The 20334-nt window shown below is 40.9% G+C and overlaps 1 protein-coding gene across 3 annotated transcripts in view; it reads left to right on the top strand.

Annotated features, from left to right (window-relative positions):
• AIMP1 (aminoacyl tRNA synthetase complex interacting multifunctional protein 1) overlaps nucleotides 1-20334 on the top strand; it is a 66731-nt gene that overhangs the window by 1506 nt on the left and 44891 nt on the right. The gene's annotated exons all lie outside the window — the stretch shown is intronic.

Below are 20334 nucleotides of genomic sequence, written 5' to 3'. Positions count from 1 at the left end.
ATTAATATAGCTATGTCTCGTTTTTTCCTATTTGTAAAATACTTATTTTGCAGTAGTGTTGTTGGGATTCTGAAGGAACAGAAATGGACACCATGTAGAATCAAGCACAAGGGTTTATTGCGCACAGCGCTGACGGAGTGTCACTTTGCTTATTAGGTTCGGAGACACTGCAAAATAATTGATTACAATAGATTATATAGGGCGCTCATAGGGCGGAGAGAAGCGACGGGGTGGGAGGTCCCAAGCCCCTGGATAGGTTCTAGCAGCAAGACAAGATAAGCACAATAAGCTAATGGTTTAAAAGATTACATAGTGGCTCTGCCCATGCCTTAAATTAACATATTGCTAACACACAGGTAATTACCCTGAAACTATTCCTATTAAAGTATATAGGTTAAATCCTAATTTTGGGCTCCAGGGGAATGAGGTAGCAGCTCTTCCGGTTGGCCAACAGGTATATTCCTGTAGATTAAAAGCAAAGAAGCAGTAATTAATATTTAACAATAACAATTGTTTATAGTTTTACCCTTGCATTTCTGTGGCCTAGGATTGGCATACATCTGTTGTGAGGGGAGAGTGTGATAACTTATGTCAATCATGTTAAGCCTCTCCCTGAACTCTGTCTGGCATCTGAGGGATATTGTATCACTATCTCCTTCCTGCACCAGGGAGTTAACTTTGAGGCCCTTCTCAGTGCTTTGTATGTGTATAACTTGCGATAAGGACACCCAATTACGGCTCACCGTCTGGAGTCATGCTGACTCCGCTCATCAACTTGAAACACGCAAGGTTGTCTGTCTACCCCAGCTTTCTCTTAGCCATGTATTGTTCTTTGTTAGCTAGCCCTCATGCCCCAGACCAAGCTGTGGACTCTGGGCCTATATGAAAAGTTCTTAACAGAAACTGTAGTTAAGATCTTACATACACATTCCTGGATTTTGGCCCTTCAGATTCATTCCACATCCCATGCAGTTTACTGTGTGTGGCTCTTTCAGTGGAGAGCATAAAAAACAATTTCTCTCTGTCCTTCATGAATGGTCAGATATCATGAATGCTTTTAATTAAACTTTGAATAATCCCCAGTGCCTTTGGTCAGAAATATCATCTTGCCTTTGTTATGCACTCTTGATGTTCTCCACCTGCTGGCTGCTATCCTTAATTGAAAGGATAGTTACATTTCAGTGGTTTAATATATTTTGGATGTAAGACAGGGCATAAGTATACAATTATATTATCCTTAATTGACAATTATACCATGCTTCTTATGATTGGAGAGCCTTATGAACCATGGGAAAGTTTTATAAACAAGGTTCCAATTAGGGAAGTTACTAAGGGTATGTCTACACTACGAGAGTAGTTCGATTTTAGTTAAATCGAATATGTGGAATCGATATTACAAAGTCGAACGTGTGTGTCCACACTAAGGACAGTAATTCGACTTTGTCAGTCCACACTAACGGGGCAAGCGTCGACATTGGAAGCGGTGCACTGTGGGCAGCTATCCCACAGTTCCCGCAGTCCCCGCTGCCCATTGGAATTCTGGGTCGAGCCGCCTTTGCCTTCTGGGTAAAAAAATGTGTCGAGGGTGCTTTTGGGTAACTGTCGTCATCCAACCGTCACTCCCGCCCTCCCTCCCTGAAAGCGCCGGCGGGAAATCAGTTCGCGCACTTTTCTGGTCAGTGACAGCGCGGACGCCACAGCACTGCGAGCATGGATCCCGCTGTGACCATCGCTGCAGTTGTGGCCGTTGTCAACGCATCGCAGCTCATCATCGACCTTTCACTGAGGCAGATAGAGAGAAATCAGGCGAGGAGGCTACGGCACCGGGGTCAGGACCTGAACTCCGAGAGTAGCACACGCCTGTCTGAAACCACGACACCCAGTGCCGAGGACATCACGGTGGCAATGGGTCTTGTGGATACTGTGGAACGGCGATTCTGGGCCCGTGAAACAAGCACGGACTGGTGGGACCGCATAGTGCTTCAGGTCTGGGATGAATCCCAGTGGCTGTGAAACTTTCGCATGCGGAAGGGGACTTTCCTCGAACTTTGTGAGTTGCTGTCCCCTGCCCTGAAGCGCAAGGACACCCGGATGCGAGCAGCCATGACTGTCCAGAAGCGAGTGGCCATAGCCCTCTGGAAGCTTGCAACGCCGGACAGCTACCGGTCAGTCGCGAACCAGTTTGGCGTGGGCAAGTCTACCGTGGGGGTTGTTGTCATGCAAGTAGCCAAGGCAATCGTGAAGGTACTGCTGTCAAAGGTAGTGACCCTGGGAAACGCGCAGGCCATCATAGATGGCTTCGCCGCGATGGGATTCCCAAACTGCGGTGGGGCTATAGATGGGACTCACATCCCTATCCTGGGACCGGACCACCAGGCCAGCCAGTACATCAACCGAAAGGGCTACTTTTCAATGGTGCTGCAAGCACTGGTGGACCATAAGGGACGTTTTACTAACATCAACGTTGGATGGCCGGGCAAGGTTCATGACGCTCGCGTGTTCAGGAACTCTGGTCTGTTTAGAAGGCTGCAGGAAGGTATTTACTTCCCGGACCACAAAATAACTCTTGGGGATGTGGAGATGCCTACAGTGATCCTCGGGGACCCAGCATACCCGCTAATGCCCTGGCTCATGAAGCCCTATACTGGCGCCCTGGACACAGAAAAAGAACTGTTCAACTACCGGCTCAGCAAGTGCAGAATGGTGGTGGAGTGTGCTTTTGGCCGTCTCAAGGGGAGATGGAGAAGCTTACTGACTCGCTGTGATCTCAGCGAAACCAATATCCCCATTGTTATTGCAGCTTGCTGTGTGCTCCACAATCTCTGTGAGAGCAAGGGGGAGACCTTTATGGTGGGGTGGGAGGTTGAGGCAAATCGCCTGGCTGCTGATTACTCCCAGCCAGACAGCCGGGAGATTAGAAGAGCCCAGCGGGACGCACTGTGCATCCGGGAGGCTTTGAAAGACAGTTTCCAGACTGAGCAGGGTCACCAGTGAATTTTAAGTTTGTGGACTCAGAACCTGAACTTGCCACCGTTTCTTTACCCAATTACCGTTGACTATCCTCTCCAGTTACATACCCCCTTCACCCCCTTCCCAAAAAATAAAATCTGTTCTGTTTTGTTAATGAACACCGTTGTCTTTATTACTGTTTTCGCGGGAATGTTTTAAACCTGGGACGCAGACTGTGGCGGGGTGCGGGTTTACTGTTGTGATGCAAATGATGCTTCTAAACTCCAGGAATGACGGGTTCCGCAGTGGTGGACTGGTTGTTTCAACAGAGCCTGCCAGCCCTCCTGGGCGGGACAGCGTGTATGTGTCGGCTATGTGACTGTCTGGCAGGGGGAGGAGGGTTACAGCTCCCCTGCTGCGGGGCTCTGTGATGCATTAGATCTGTAACTGCCCTCCCCCGCCACAAAGTCACAGAGCAACCCCCCCCCCCCCCACACACAGAACATGAAAACCACCTCCCAGATTGAACAGGGTCACTAGTCACTGCACTGGGTATGTGTCCTGATCCTGGACCTGACCCCGCCTCTGTACCCTGGTAAAGGTGACTGTCCTGTCCAATTACCATGCCCCTTCCCCTTGTTCAGACAGACTCTCCTCCAAAATAAAATTGTGGAAACAGTAATTAACAGAAACGAATATTTTATTATGAACCAGACATGAAACGTGGGGGTTGAAACTTGCACGGGGGCTTCTGTGAGGTGTGTAGGAAAGGACTTTTAAAATTTTGGGGAATGAGAGCCTTCTAGTGCTAGAGCAGTCTGCAGGGGTTGACTGAAAGTTTTAACGGCCCTTGCCGCCCCTCCTTCTTTGTACTTTGGGTGAGGGGGGTGTGGGACTTGGTGGCGGGGGAGGGCGGTTAGAGATAGACTGCAGCGGGGCTCTGTCCTCCTGCCTCCGGTCTTGCAGAACATCCACAAGGCGCCGGAGCGTGTCCGTTTGCTCCCTCAGAAGTCCAAGCAGCTTTTCAGTAGCCTGCTGGTCCTCCTGACGCCACCTCTCCTCCCGTTCCATGACTGCTCGGTGCATTTGGGACAAGTTCTCCCTCCACTGTGTCTGCTGGGCTGCCTGGGCTCGGGAACAGCTCATTAGTTCTGAGAACATGTCCTCCCGCGTCTTCTTCTTCCTCCTCCTAATCTGCGCTAGCCTCTGGGAGTGTGCTGACAGGCTGGGTTGGGAGACAGTCGCAGATGTGTCTGTGTGAATGGGAAAAATGGAGTGAATTCCTGAGACAGATAAATGAAGTTGTGTACAAAGAACCTAGTCTTTCTCTGTGAACAAGACCATGCACTGCACCTCTCACATGCGCACTCAGGACAAGGTCGAATTTTCGGCCATCGCCTTCAGTGCCTGGGGTCCTGCAGTGGTCTTGCAGTTATCTGAGAAGCGTGGCAGGACACCTGAACTTCTGTAGCGTGCAATCATGGTAAGCCGTAGACTTCTGGCTGCTTAAAACTGTACTAGTAGCACTGGCCTCCTTTCACATTGAAAGCAATGCCAGTCTCTGCTGCCAGCAATCAGGACAGCATGAACTATGCCCCTGTCCCACCCCCTCGCGGCTGTTCCAGGGAAAGATCCCTGTATGCTGCCCCTCTCCCTCCACCGCGTGGCTGTAAAGCAGTCCCAATACTAACATTCCCCTCCCTAATTCAAAGCAGGGCGTAATGAGCGACATCACCCTGCTGAGGATCTCGGAGTCCCAGAGGGAAAGGATGTTTCGAGAAAGCCTTCAGAAACCAGGGCCGTTTGCCGCTATGCTCTGCAGGGCGATGATACCAGAGTATCTGATGGTGTCGTGGCGCGGTAACGTGTCCTACCACGGAGGGCCCACTAAGATCGCCCTACCCAGGAACCTGATGAACAGGCTGGAAATGTACCTTCATGAGACCTACGAGGAGTTCTCCTATGAGGATTTCGCCTCCATCCCCGGCCATATTGACCGGATTTTCGCGTAGGTGCACTGGGACTAAAGAGTGGAGCGTCTTGGGCAGCATAATCATGACTTACCGGACATTGTAAAAAAATTTTTAAATACTTGGGACTAAATTGTGAAGAGCCTAAGGCAGACAAATCATGAAAAACCCTTTGTTACTATTGTAAATATTCCAGTTTTTTTGCAGATAATTGTTTACATGTTTAAGCACTTTAATAAACAGCCATTGTTAATATTATAAATATTCCAGTTCTTGTAAAAATAAATGTTTAGATATTTAAAGCACTCACTGCTTGATCCTTCCCCTGATTCTGTCTCCGGGGTAAGGGATGGGGACGGTTGGTAGGGGATCTCGGTAAGGGTGATGAAGAGCTCCTGGCTGTCGGGGAAATCAGCGGTGCCAGCGCTGTCGACTGCCTCGTCCTCCTCATCTCCTTCTTCATCTTCCCCGTCCGCTAACATGTCCGACGAGGAACCTGCCGCGGACAATATCCCATCCTCAGAGTCCACGGTCAGTGGTGGGGTAGTGGTGGCGGCCGCACCTAGGATGGAATGCAGTGCCTCGTAGAAACGGGATGTGTGGGGATGGGATCCGGAGCGTCCGTTTGCCTCTTTGGTTTTTTGGTAGCCTTGTCTCAGCTCCTTGATTTTCACGCGGCACTGCGTTGCATCCCGGCTGTATCCTCTCTCTGCCATGGCTTTAGAGATCTTCTCGTAGATCTTTGCATTCCGTCTTTTGGAGCGCAGCTCTGAAAGCACGGACTCATCGCCCCACACAGCGATGAGATCCAAGACTTCCCGATCAGTCCATGCTGGGGCCCTCCTTCTATTAGATTGCACGGCCATCTCTGCTGGAGAGCTCTGCATCGTTGCCAGTGCTGCTGAGCTCGCCACGCTGTCCAAACAGGGAATGAGATTCAAACTGCTCAGACAGGAAAAGGAATTCAAATTTTCCCGGGGCTTTTCCTGTGTGGCTGATCAGAGCATCCGAGCTCGGACTGCTGTCCAGAGCGTCAACAGAGTGGTGCACTGTGGGATAGCTCCCGGAGCTATTACCGTCGATTTCCATCCACACCTAGCCTAATTCGATATGGCCATTTCGAATTTAGCGCTACTCCTCTCGTTTTGGAGGAGTACAGAAGTCGAATTTAAGAGAGCTCTATGTCGAACTAAATAGCTTCGTGGTGTGGACGGGTGCAGGGTTAATTCGATGTAACGGCGCTAAATTCGACATAAAAGCCTAGTGTAGACCAGGCCTAAGTGTCTGATATAGGCAAACTACCTGTTTTATAATACTCAGTAGAGAATGACAACTGCCTTGCTGTGACCTGCCAAGATCACCTTTCCCTCTCCCTCCAACATGACCATGTAAGAATTTCATTTCACTGTCTTGCAAGTTGTAAACTTGACCCTGGTCATGGCCAATAATCAGATTTTCTGTTTTATTGCTCTTTACTCTCACTTCTAATCTTGTTTTTTTGGCACAGTTCAGTACACAGAATTTTCATTATGCTTTGAGGAGGTTGGAAATTATGAAGAAAGAATTACCAGAGCCTCCATTAGGAATCAAAGGGCTTGTTTATACTACCTGCCGGAACGGCGGGCAGCAATCGATCCAGCGGGGGGTTGATCTATACTAGACGCAATCAATTGACCGCTGAGCGCTCTCCCGTAGACTCCGGTGCTCCACGCGAACGAGAAGTGCAAGTGGAGTCGACAGGAGAGCGTCAGCTGTCAATTTACCACAGTGAAGACACCACGGTAAGTAGATCTAAGTACCTCGACTTCAGCTATGCTATTCATCTACCTGAAGTTGCATATCTTAGATCGACCCCGCACGGTAGTGTATGAACCAAGACCCTAGGTTCATAGGTGATGCAATTTATGTATAATCAGGCAACCATTAGTCAGTAAAGCATGATGTGGCTAATCTTTCTTCTTCGGCTGTTATATCCAGTGTCTACAGAGACCTGTCTAATCTTAATTCAATACATGGTTATTTTTCATATCTATGGTAGCTATTCTATCCATCCCCACCAAGGGTATCAGTACTTTCCATTACTTTAATTCCATATAGAAATACAGGACTTGAAGATGTCATATGCTTCATTGGTTGGGTAATGGCAAGATTTCCTTTAAAAACTTAGAAGGGGGGTATTTTAATTGAAATGTAATAAGGTTATGCAGCCTCTTTAAAGTGATTTAAAAATACACTTTTGAATTTGTTAAACAATATTCCACCTAATATTTTGCTAACTCCAGTGAAGGGGCTGGTAGCATAAAATGCTTCATTTCTGAAACAGTGAGTGGAGCTGCACGTTTAATTTTAACAGATGTAATTCAGAAAATTAGTAATGAAAATCTTAGAGCAAATCAACAGAAGCTCAATTGTTTCCTTTTTGTCTTACTACCTTTACTTCATTGGGAATTTTTTTTTTCTTTTGAGAGAATAATCGGGCCCCATGGATCTTGAATTGTCTTGCGCATCAGACATTGATATGTGTTGATAAAGGATAAATGTTCCTATGCTAGGAAACAACATACTAGCTATATTTCATAGACATGGAAAAGACCTTTTTTGCTTATTCCCTATTTTACATTTATTAGTACCTTCTGTAAAAGCTACTTTAAAAAATATTCAGGATAAAATGGGAACACAAATTTTCACTCCTAATGCTGAGACCAGGATATGAGTTTCGAAGGACAGATTAGAAATGAAATATTTTGCTTTTTCAAGAAGGAAAATAAAGATGTCTGGCATATATGAAAATAGCAAGAGAAGCCGCTGGAAATATCGGAGTCTTTTCTGACTTCTCTGTAGTTGCTTGTATTCTTTATTTCAAGATTCAGTGTTGCAGATCATAAAATTTTGTGAGTTGGAAATAAATTTGGACATAAAATGGACAAGAAAACAATTAAACTTGGAAAAATAGGAGCCTTAATTGAGGTGATTTGACATGATTATAACTATAATTTTAACATCTGACTGAACAGTGATAGTCTATGATTTGACACCTTTTATTAGATGAGAAATCTGTAGAATGGAAAAGGACTAGACATAAAGTGTCTGTCCATTTTTGCAAGTTAGCAGATGTTCTCCATAATAGTTTTTCTTCCGAATATCTGTATGACTTCTTAAGTCTATTTAGTTAGTTGATGTTACTGCTATGTATTTTACCTGACAGAGACTGGAGCCACTACAGCTACAAACGTACATCAATTTCACACCCCTGAGCGATGTCGTTATAAATCCATCCCCTGAGTGATGTAGTTATACCAACCTAACACTGGTGTAGAGCTTCTCCTGTTGACATAGATACCACATCTCGCACGGGTGGATTAACTGCGCTGACAGGAGACGTAGCATCTTCACTAAAGCGCTAGAAGGGCGCAGCTGCACTGGTGCAGCTTTTTAAGTGTAGACCTGCCCTAAATTAATTGCCTGACATTATAAAGAGAAAAAAACAACCCGCTCCTGAAGCTTACCAGGCTCTTGCTAAACGCGACAAATCAATTCATGCTATCTTAAAATTCCATGTGAACTTCAGTGAAGGGGGCCCCAGTATATTAGAAGCTTTTGTGGCATCCTAGTTAGTTAGTGGTATGCCTGTGCCAAATTTTGCTGTAAAGAAAATTTTAATATACAAAGTAGTTGATGCCACATAAAGTAGGCCACAGTGCATTCATAACATTTCTCTGGTCATGTCCTTAATGTTTGATATCCTTGTTCTATTTATTTAATATTTTTGAAGAGCATGAAGTCTTATTTCAAAAACATCTTACCATGAAAATACCACACTTTATGCTGATTCTCAAAACTGGTAATTTTACTGATGTTGACATCCTAAAGAGTTTGAGCAACTAGTGGTGCAAGAGGGTCTCATTTTTCTTTCATTTTCTTCATAAAATCAGTGAAACCCTGCTGTTTGCAATTTTTGGATAATAAGAATTCTAATTTATTTAAGCGTTCTGTAATTTTTTAGAGATGTGTTCCTCTCTCTGTAAGTATGCAGGCTCAGCTAATCTGCCTTCCTGTCCCCATTTCCAATCCTGGCTTTTATCTTTTTTTCTTTGATGTGTCTTGCATTTAATAATTGATTTACTCAGCAACTCATAAACAGTCTCTGCGTATATAACTCTAGTTACAATTTTCAGAAAATATTTCATTGGTGCATACTCCAATGATTCCCTTTGTTGATTTGTGGCAATTTATTTTGTGTATATTTTGACGTGATGTTGACAGTTTGTGTTTTAGCAGTTTATAAAGTTTTAACTTTCTGAACCTCAATGTCTTCCATCATTAAGTAATTGTCTTGCCTCCTCATAATTTCCCACTATTAAAATTTATATTGATAAAAATCTAAAAAGTGCTTAAAATAAACATTGATTAATTTCAACAAATACAAAATAAATTCAGGTAAGCCTAATTATAATGAAAATATGTGGCCTTCAGATTTTTTTAAAAAAAGGATATCTACATTAATGGTTGTTTCCATATCTTTTTGTCAAATATAGGGCCTCTTCATGCATCAGCAAGGTATAAAATCCACAAAATGTAGCTTAGGACCAGAGTTGAAAATCACAGTTTTCTTGACCTTATACTCTTTTTATTGGCTGGGTTTAGTTTTTCCATTGTTCTGTAATATATATGAGAAATTTTCTTGGCCAAAAAATGCTGTTTGTACTTTGGCACTATCCTTCAGATACATGTAATTGGGGGGGGGGAGGAGTGTTAAGACATAAAATGAACCAAAAGTAACTAAACTAGAGATAGTGTACTGATTATAACAGATTGAACTGAGATGGAGGAGGAAGAGTGAGAGTGCTAGGAAGGTCAGTTTTTCATGAATCTGGGTTTCTGCTACATAATTCAAGTCTGATGTGCAACACTGGACATGGGGCCTTGATTACCGCTCAATGGATAATTTGCAAGGGATTAGGTTTAAACACCACACCTACAACACAGACAATCTGGTTTTGGTATGCTAAAAAAGTTGTTTTGGTTCTAGGAATTTTATGGCTTATAATACTCTTCTGTCTTCACTGTTTAATAAATATATGTACGTTGAAATGATGTACCTTAAAGAAAATGGCAATAGTTCTTACTTGGTTTGAGCACAAGGTTACTATTTATAGATTGTATTGAAGAGATGAGAATGTCCAGCAACCAACGTCTTGCAGGAAATTGGGAGCAGAAGTTGAAGTTGTTGGGCTACAGTACATCAACCAAGCTTGGAAGGAGGGATGACAGGGTGTAAGAATGTTTTCCTGCTTAATGCTTCTGACTCAACCACCCAGTATCCCCTACACTGTAGTCATAGCTCAAAGTATCTGTTCACCAGTGGTATGTGTAGTGTTTTCCCAGGAATACAATCGATCAATTTCTACATAATTTAAACTTCTAAAAATGAAGCTTCTGTTCATTATATTTGCTGATGGGTTGCTTTCTCCCTAATCTGGAGACAGATCTAGGGCTTCTGCTCCTGTGTCAGTCAGTAATGGAGTGAAATTAATGAGATAGTCACCAGTTTCTTTGCTGTTAGTCTGATGTTAGACTAATGGAAAGCATCAAAAATCTTGTCAGTTTCATGTTGGGCTACTGCACTTTGAGGAAGCTCTGAGCAGCAGAGCCAGATGCTGAGTTATGGGGATGAGGAATGGAGACTTGTTCACCCATCACAGCAGCCATGAATAGAGTGGGAAGGCTATACTATTGGAATCCCATTTCTTCACAGCAGTGGGGGAAGAGAAGCATGAAGACCTGTACCTATTCAGTAGCCAGGAGGCTCTGAGAATAGAGAAAAGACACAGCAGTTGTGGGGAGGCAGGGAGGGAGATGGAGTTTAGGTTTATCAGAGACCTACTAGACAAAGAGTATTATAAAGGATGGACCCTCAGGTGGAAATCTCATTACCCTTCCCATTCCCATCATCTGTGGATAGTAAGGGATTCTGGATTTCTTGCCATGGCATTGCTTCGAATGTCTCAGGCTTGTAGTTGTCTTATGTGCTCTGATTATTGTTTATGGTTTAATTATATATTGCAATCTCTGACCAGTGGGATATTGATACATTTTATTATTTTAGTCATCTCATTTGTTTCAAAAGAATGTCTTTATTGATTTTTTCCAATACACCTGTGCATGTTTTCTCTATTTTATGGACTTTTCGGTTTACCAAAAGTGTTACTACTTTTCATTTTGCTTTGCCAGCAGTGTCCAGACAATCTTTAAAGTGGTCTTTTCTGTATTTTACATTACCTACAAATCTTTATTGCCAGGGATTAGCACTGCATTATATGTTAGTCTGCTGTTGATAATGAGCCAGTTGCAGCCTTGATCTGGAATTCAAATGCAAAAAGCAGGTGATGGACTAAAGTGTCATGTTTCTGCCAGAGCCATGTTGAGATGATTTAGGTTGTAATGCTTCAAATAAAATACTTGTTGAACTTTAAACAGCAGAGTGTCTTTTTCATGTATGTCCAGGATTACCACAGGATTTTTTAAAACTCAAACTAACTTTAGAGTAGGAGGAAGGTTACCAGCTCCGAAACAGCAAGATATGTTAGTGAAAATTGTTCATTTTGTAATTACTGGATGGAAGCATGAAATGGGAGTAAGTCATAAAATGAGATACTGTAAGCAAAAGATGTAAAAGAGAACAAGAAAAAAAGTTTTTAATGTATATTAAAAGCAAGGAAATGGCAAAGGAGAAGTGTAGCTTCCATATTTCATCGGGAAAGAAAGCAGAGGACTGAAATCCTATAGACTTACATTGGTATAGCTACGTTGCTCAGGGTTATGGAAAATCCACACCTCAGAGTGACACAGTTATATTGACTGAGCTCCCGGTGTAGACAGTGCTATGTCGATGGGAGAGCTTCTCTTGTCGACTTAGCTACCACTTCTTAGGGAGGTGGAGTACATATGCCAATGGGAGAAGCTGTCCCATCAGTGTAGGTAACATCTTCACTAAGCACTACAGCAGTGTAGCAAGCTCTTACTTTGCTTTAGTCGTCACTAAAAGGAATAATTGCAACAGGAGGTTAAGTGTGATAGCAGTTAATGAGAAATGGGAGAGGTTACAAGGCAAAATTCAGGAAGGAAGAGGTTAACCGTTAAATTGGTCCGGAGAGGAAGGATATTTAAAGCAGGGGACTGGAAGTCGTCAGAGACAAAGACAGAAAGAGAAAGATTGGTATCCTGGAAAGCAGTAACTTTGAACAGGATGTAGGAGTCACAGTGGACAAGAAACTGAATGTGAGCTCCCAATACATTGCTGTGGCGAAAAGAGCTAGTATGATTCTTAGACACGTAAACATGGAAGTAGTGAGGAGGAGTAGATGTACAGCATTGGTTAGACTGATGCTGAAATACTTCAATGCTGGAGAAAATTCCTCACAGTGAGAGATTTAAAGAGCTCAATCTGTTTAGTATATGAAAACATTTGAGAGGTGACTTGATTACAGTGCGGAAATGCCTTCCTGGGGAGAAAATACCAAGTACTAAAGTGTTCTTTAAGGTAGCAGAGAAAAGCATAACTAGAACCAGTGGCTGGAAACTAAAGCTGTATATATTTAAATTTAGAAATAAGGCACAAACTTTTAACAGGGAGGGTGGTTAACCACTTGAACAAACTACTAAAGGAGGTGGTGGATTCTCCATCTCTTGCTGTCTTCAAATCAAGACTGGATGCTTTTCTAGAAGTTATGCTTTAGCCAAACATAAGTTGTTGGATTCAATGGTGGGGTAAGTGGGTGAAATAGTATGTTCTGTGATATACGGTATGTCCGAGAAGACAATTTAATAGTCTCTTCTGGGTTTAAATTCTATGAATCTACAGCCGCCTCATCTCATCCCAGCAGTAACCAGGAAGTTCTTAAGGATGGGGGAGAAATTTAAATATATCCCTCTTCCAGCAAGAGGGGCTGGGAAGAAGGGAATTTTAAACTTATCAGAAACTATCCAACCAGAGGCCAATATAAAAGATGGAACACCAAGCAGAGTCTGGACACAGCCCCCAATGTATAGATCCTAACATTCTTCCCCTTATTGCCATTTGTAAATAGTAGTGGGGCAGAGCTGAGCTTCTCACCAGGGCATTGCCCACAGGCCTCACTAATAGAACCACTTTCCAACATTATATTGTATACAAAAAATAAATACACACACACACATATATATCTGGCAAATATGTTTAGCCTCCCAATATGGCTAGTCAGTTTCTTGTACAGCAGTTTTTCAAAACCTGTCTTAAGCATCTTAAATGAGGCTATGTATGGACTGTTATTTTCAGTCTTTGAAAGTAGTTGGATATCTCAGGTATACACAACAAGCTCTTCTAAATTGTTAGCCCCATTCAATTCTGCAATTCCAAAGATGTAGGAAAGAGGGATAAAAGCTGCGGGGCCCTACCATAGTGGCTTACACTTGCTCACATATCTTCCCTGACAAGACACGGTTTGCACTAAGACTAAAAAGAAGTGTTAAATAACAAAACAGGCTGACTTGGGAAATATTGAGGAGGGAAAACAGCAACAAACTGACTTATCACGTAACACATTATTAGTGAATACTGTTATTTATTAATACATTACACCTCCATAAAAACTGAATTTCAGCCAGCATGATGTTCTACAATGGTAAACTTTTCCTTACCTAGCAGTTTAAATTGTTTTCATGTGTCACTCAGTTTCTGCAAAGCATTCTACCAAATAGATGCTGTCTCAATGAAAGGATTATACAAATACAATTCAATCCAGGTGTTACCTATTTGGTCAGAGCTGCAGAATTATCTAACTGATTGTGTCATTAGCACCGGATTGGCTATTCATGTAATTTCTTTTATTCATTCTCACTTCCATAAAATTAGCAAAGATGTTGCTTCTGAATGAGTTCACTTTCTGTTTTTCCAGCATCGTGGTGGTAGATCATATTTTCCAAATCATGTAGTTGAGGATCCTTGTTCTCCCTTTCATGTTCAATACTTGGATGGAAAACTTTCTAAAATGGCAATAATACAAATTTTATTTATAAAGAATCCTCCCAAATGAGGCACTCTGAATACTGTGCAGCATAACTTTTTAAAATATAATAACCTAATTAAAACCATCACCTTAAAATTCAAATAAATAAGAAAGAGGGATATAGTAGAGGAACACTTTTGGAGGGATAGTAATATGTGACTGACTCCGCATATTGGTCACACCAAAAAGACTTGTAGAAACATATTTTAAGATGCTTTTTAAAAGTGGGAAGAAATTTATTAAGATCAATGACAAAAGGAAGAAAGTTCTATACCCTAGGGCTGACAGCAAAGCATAAATTGCTTGCTGACCTGAGATGTGGTAGCAATCACATAACAGCTTGTGTTATGAAGTAGTCACAGAATCAATAAAGGTGTGTCCTGTACAAATTGTGTAATGGAGGGAGTGGGGGGAGAGACATCAAAACTTTGGTACCATGTCTGGCCCATGGGGCTTTCAATTGAAAGAGCATGGCTGAAACCTTAAAATAAGGACATAACATAAGAGGGAGCCTCTTATGTTGTAGGTGGACATGGGTGTTCAGGACTTCAATTTTCTCAGGGATATGGAAAAGGTCGTTCTGGCCTATCCATCTGCCAGTATTCCTTCAGGGCCACTACTGAATTTGCAGGTTTGAAGAGGCAAAATATATAAAGTCTTACAAGAGTTGTATATCTTTCATCATCCAGTCGCCACTCCAGAGCAAGGCCAGAACCCAGGCTGGAAATTATCTTGAATGTCATTGGTGTAAAGGGCATCTGAACCTGTGAATAGTCATTGCTTCCTGAAAAGGAGAGGAAAGGGGCTGAAGCTGGGCAAAATTGGCATAACTATAGCATTAGGTTAGGCTTCTGTGTGTCGTAATCATTGACTTTCCCCTCTCTAAGCAAGGCACAGTGATAATGGCAGTACAGCCACACTATTTGCTAAAAGCAGCCAATAATGGTTATGTTCGGAATGACAGATAGTGGGTTTCTGGGATCCAGATGACCATGGATATCATCTTCCAAACGCATGATCAAACTCCCCAAGAGGGAGATCGACCCTTTTGACTGCAAAAGCCAAGGATGGCCAGACAGCCCTATATTTGATTTCCTATCCACATAGAATATAACAAACTAGTCACAGTGATTAGCTGGAAAAAAATTAATTAGTAGATTGGGTAAATCTGAATTAATCTGATTGTGTGCTTCCCAAAGATTGTCTGGGCACTTCTTGCAGTGTCTCTGAATGAGGACAAGTAACATCTCCTGACTTAATTCATGCTAAGAATTCAAGTGCCATAAAGATGACAGCTGGTTTCTTCAGAGGAAACCAGAATGTGTGTGTTGCTTTCTCCAGTAACATTATTGGAAGTACTCATAGTTTAAAAAAAAAAAAAAGAAGTTACTTATCTACTGTTTGTCTGGGGGTAAAGGGACAGGATAAGGATCTGTATTGGGGATTGGCTTTTAGAAGAAATATGCGTGCAGAAAAACATTCTTTCTCCGTCTCTCAGAGAGACGTTCATCTGTGTCCCAGTCTAATATACCGAGTCATGGTTTTACTAATGCACTTTGCCCCTGTTTTTTTTTTTTTTTAGTGAAGAACAGTTTTGCACTAACTTGGGAGTTTGTCCCCCCAATTTCCTCCTTTAAATAGGAGGTAAAGACAAATATTTTCTCCGTCTTAAATATTTGTCTTTTGTTTGCTGCTTTGTACTTTGTAATAAGATGAGGGCAAATGTTATCTGATCACTTTTGAAATGGATATTAGAAATTTGTTGTAAGTGCTATTGAAGTCTGTTTCTGAAGTTTTTTTGTTCAAATATGGCTACTTTTAAATCTGTTATAGAATGTCCAGGAAGATTGAAGTGTTGATTGTTTTCCTGTGTGAAAGACACTGGCTTGGGTAAATAACACACTTAGAAAATTCCAGTGTTAATATTTTAAATATATTAAAAATCGTAAATAAAATAACCACCAAAACAGGTCAGGATCAAGACACAGATTAATCAGATGGGAGGGGCAGAGACCTGAAGTAGATATAGTTGATATATTTCAGTGCAAAACATTTTTATTCAGTCTAAGACATATTTAATAATGTTTGTTGCTTACAGTTTCTAAAGAAAATCGTCTATGGTTCATTGTATAAAAATGTTTGTGAAATTTGGAGTTAGGTAATTTTTTCTATGCTGAGAGCATGAGGGCTGATAAATCATACTAGTCCAAGAATAATTTTGAAACAGAGGTCATTCTTGATAACCTAGCATTTAATTTTTTGTAATGATAAACTCTCAATCTGTAAAAATAGTTTTCTTCTACCCCATTTTATAGTATAACAGTTTGCAAGTTGATCAGTTGCTGCAGTCGGAAGTTTAGAGGGAGGTTGAAAATAGGACTTATATTGGATGTCTACGTGCAGCCTTAATTGTGGAGTCAAAACTGATGTTTCTATAATAACCTGTTTCCATTTAAATAAAAACAAGTGGGAAAAGTACATTTGCAAACAAAAGTTCTTCTTGTTCAACTAGCTAGCAAATTGGAAATTATTGGTCTTTGTGTTAAAGAAAATTGGATCCATGTCATAAGTGACTCTCTGGTGTGTTTTTGCGTATATATATCCCAATTAGATGAGAAGAATTTGAGGGGGGGGAATTGTGAAAGGTGCCAACAATGCATAAAACATACTGATGATCTTGAAAAAATTATTGAGCCTGTAGACTTTGTGAGGATATTTAGTACCGTTTTCTTGGCATAAATTTCCGATTTCAGAAGGCTTTTCTTTCCATTTCCTTCTCTCCAGGAGCTTTCCTGACATAACCTTGATTGAGCATGAATTGATGTTTTTACAGCTTTGTCTTTTAGTTCAGGACCCTCTTCTCAGAAGCACGCCTTGGCTGTTGGGTTTAGTTTCTATTCCAGAGTGTTTCTCCATTACAGTTTAGCGCACAGCTTTGTTGTGGCATCTTATTTCAGACTCAGAAGATAAGTGAGTGGATCATTCCAGCAATCTCAATTGGCTTGGACAGCAAGGGATTGGCTAGTTCAGCAAGAATGTACTTCTTTGCACATAGCTGAACATAGTTCCTTTTAACAACAGCTGCTCTTGAGTTGAAGGCCATAAATTCATGTCCCTGCTCAGCTTACTGTAAAAAGGTTTGAAAACTTCTGGCTGAAATGGTCTTATAGCGGCTAGAATTTAAACAGTATGGGAATCAACATAGACAGAGGGGAATGGCAGTGAACTGGGAGTCTGGCGAATTGGTTTATCCCTTGCTCTTCTATTAGCCTGCTGTCTGACCTCATGCAAGGGGACAGTGATATTAAACTTACTTTTGTCAAACATTTTGGGGTTCTCAGATGAAAAGTGCAAGAGGTAATGACTGTCCTCAAAAAAGTTGCTTTCTTTTTGACAGATATTACTAGTTCAAGTGGCATTCATCCATCCTGTCCATCTCCAGTGGCCAAGGCGAGAATGTTTCCCTTTGTACATACATTTACGTATGCTCTGCCCAAACTACACATAAAGGAAGCCTGTCAATTTGAAATCAGCTCAGTTTAAAAGAGTTAGTTCAAAGCACTTGCCTCCAAATGCCTTCTCTCACGCTCACTCACTCAAAACAGAAGAAACTTTTGATGTGCAATGGATGTAAAAGATGCTGATTTATTTTATACTATGCTGCTGTTTCCTCTGATTATGTATTCATGTTTTCCAGCAGATGTAGCTGTCCCGTAGTTAACAGACAAAGTGCTAATAATTCAACTAAGATGGCCCACCTTCCACAGAATAAATAATAAAATTCCTTAGGGCCCAATCCTGCAAACATTTGCTATTGGATATACTGCATAGTCCCTTTTGCAGCCAGGCAGTATGTGTTTGCAGGATCAGATCTTTAGAAGTTAGTGGAGTGAAATTCTTGGTTTAGTTCTCCTTGGACCTACACACATGAAGACTTTTCATTAAGGCATCCATTGAATGTCTGTAATATTAATTTAATGGGGGGAAACGATATCAAATTATAACAGTTTTTTGCAACTAACATTACAAACATTTAACAGATGTTTTGATGGTGTAATGTGTGCAGGAGTATTACAAAAATTAAAAGCAGACTCTTGAAAAGATTGTTTTATATGTGTAATCTTTGTTGCAGTTTGCAATATTATTTTTTTACTTCCTCTGTTTGCCTGTGAGGGAAGATTTGCCTGCCTTTTGCCATTGTCTTAATGATTAAAACTTTAATTGCATCTTCCCTCCTTTTAGATATTCAATTTTTATTGAAGGCTTTCAATTTTTATTTGGTTACTGTTTGATTTAATAGGTTACACTTAAGTGGTATGTTTCATGTGCAGGTGAACCATGATTAACCAAAAATCTGTGTTTCCCGTGATTGTAAGTGTGTTACTTGTCTATTGCAGCCCTCCTAAGTTTTACAGGAGTGGAGATCCACTCTTCAGCCCTACTTCTACAAAATTTAGGAGTTTTGCAGGTCTGAAACCCATCTAAGGACAGGAACCAAGAAAACTGGGCTGAGCCTCTACTGCTAGGGATGCTGGCAGCTTCAGCCAGCTCTGGGTCAGCTGGAGTGGCCAGGCTGTGGAATCCCGGTTTATGCGGCAGGTGAGAGTGGAGTGGTAATGGTGTAGTTTGGATGGGCCACTTTAAGACATGCTCCTGATCAGTCACTTCTAGTCATTCTGAACATATCAACCAAAAGATTAAGACTGGAACAGAACGATTTAGAAGGACATTACAAAGCTTAAATAGCATGTTTTTAAAGATAAATGTTCTAACATTACTAATAAAACCTGACATTTAAAAATATTCTTTGTTTTCATAATGGAATTTGTGTATTTCACTCAGTTTGGACAGTTTAAATAGGCCAGTCAGTATCGCTTTTGTTTCTCATCCATTCCTTGTTTGGCTCATCAGTACTAGCAAAAGGTCAAATGTTTGTGTTGCAAACATTTTAAGGAGAAAAGTTTAAAAATAAAAACAGATAATGAAAGCAGCGATATGGGTTAATTTTCATTAAAACTGTTGTATTAACAGTTCCCCTCTAAATAAAAACTACAAAGTCTTTCTGGCATAATAAATAATAAAGAAAAATTTGAGTATCTGATCTCTGCCTTGCATATATCAGTTTCACTGAAAGAAAGTTTAAGTAACACACTATAGAAAAGAGGGGAGTGTTGTTTGTGTAGTAAAGGGACAGCTTCCTATCATTAATCATCTTGTATTCAAACCATTATAGTTCTGAAATGTCCATGCCACAACATAGCTTTTTATTTACACCCAATCCATATGAAAACAGGCATTTTGTTTTCAAACATCCTTATATCTATACTTAATCCACCACATTCACAAACAGATATGTTGCTTTTGTACAGTCACAGCTTCTGAGTTCTGTAGTTTTTCTCTTCCTGCTGGAAACCAATAGTTTCCATCCCAAAAAACTGAAAAACTTTTATAACAGTGTACAGGGAATTCTGAATGAAAAAGAGAACATGTAAAATATTTCTGAAGTACAAAATATTTCGGGATGGATTTTCTAAGGGGAGGAATTTTTTGTGGTTGCTTTTTGTTTGTTTTTGCCTGAGGACCATAGCAATCATTGATCCAAGAAGCACTGTAGTCAGTTTATATGTGGACATATTCATTTTTAGATAATGTACTTTTTAGGCAAAAACATTACAAAATTTGGATTAATCCTGCAGATGACATTCTTGCAAAAGACTGGTTTTGAAGATGATGTATCCTTCCAAAAATATGAGATTGCAGATACCACTGTAGTATGCTGTTAAAGTGAAGTGTGACTACAAATGACTGACAAGGACCAGTTGCTGGCAGCCCACATTAGCAATCAGTGTGACTTAGAAACTAGTGTAGGTTCTCCATTCCCAAACTGAATAAATAATTTGTTCTTCATTAGGTAACGTAGAAGATCACTTTTTTTTCCTCTGTTTTGCTTTAAAATATTGAACTGGTTTTACATTTGAGAAATTGAATGTTACTTGGACAAGTTAGTGAAAAGGGGAAGCCGAGTGTTTAATTTTTTAATTATTTTACGAATGGGACAATAAAACTGCAAGTCAGATATTTAAAATTGATTATATTTTTATAAGTGAGACTCATTGCTGCTCTTTAAAATGTTTATTGCCATTATTTTTGGACAGATGTTTTTGCTTTCAATTAAATTTCACACAGTTCTTAATAAACTGATTTTATGTAGAAAAACATCCAAATTAGTTATTTTAGTATATAATGGAAGTGACATTGAGTCTTGATGTTGTACTTGTTCATTTTAGATGTGTTATTATACAGCTGCGTATTATTTGCTGCATGCTTTCATGAACTGATCATGGTTATTTTTAGCTCCTTGCATTTGGTTT

The sequence above is a fragment of the Emys orbicularis genome, chromosome 5 (assembly GCF_028017835.1).
Source record: "Emys orbicularis isolate rEmyOrb1 chromosome 5, rEmyOrb1.hap1, whole genome shotgun sequence".
Lineage (NCBI taxonomy): Eukaryota > Metazoa > Chordata > Testudines > Emydidae > Emys > Emys orbicularis.
The sequence above is the reverse complement of the archived record's forward strand: the minus strand, read 5'-3'. Positions and strand labels throughout refer to the sequence as shown.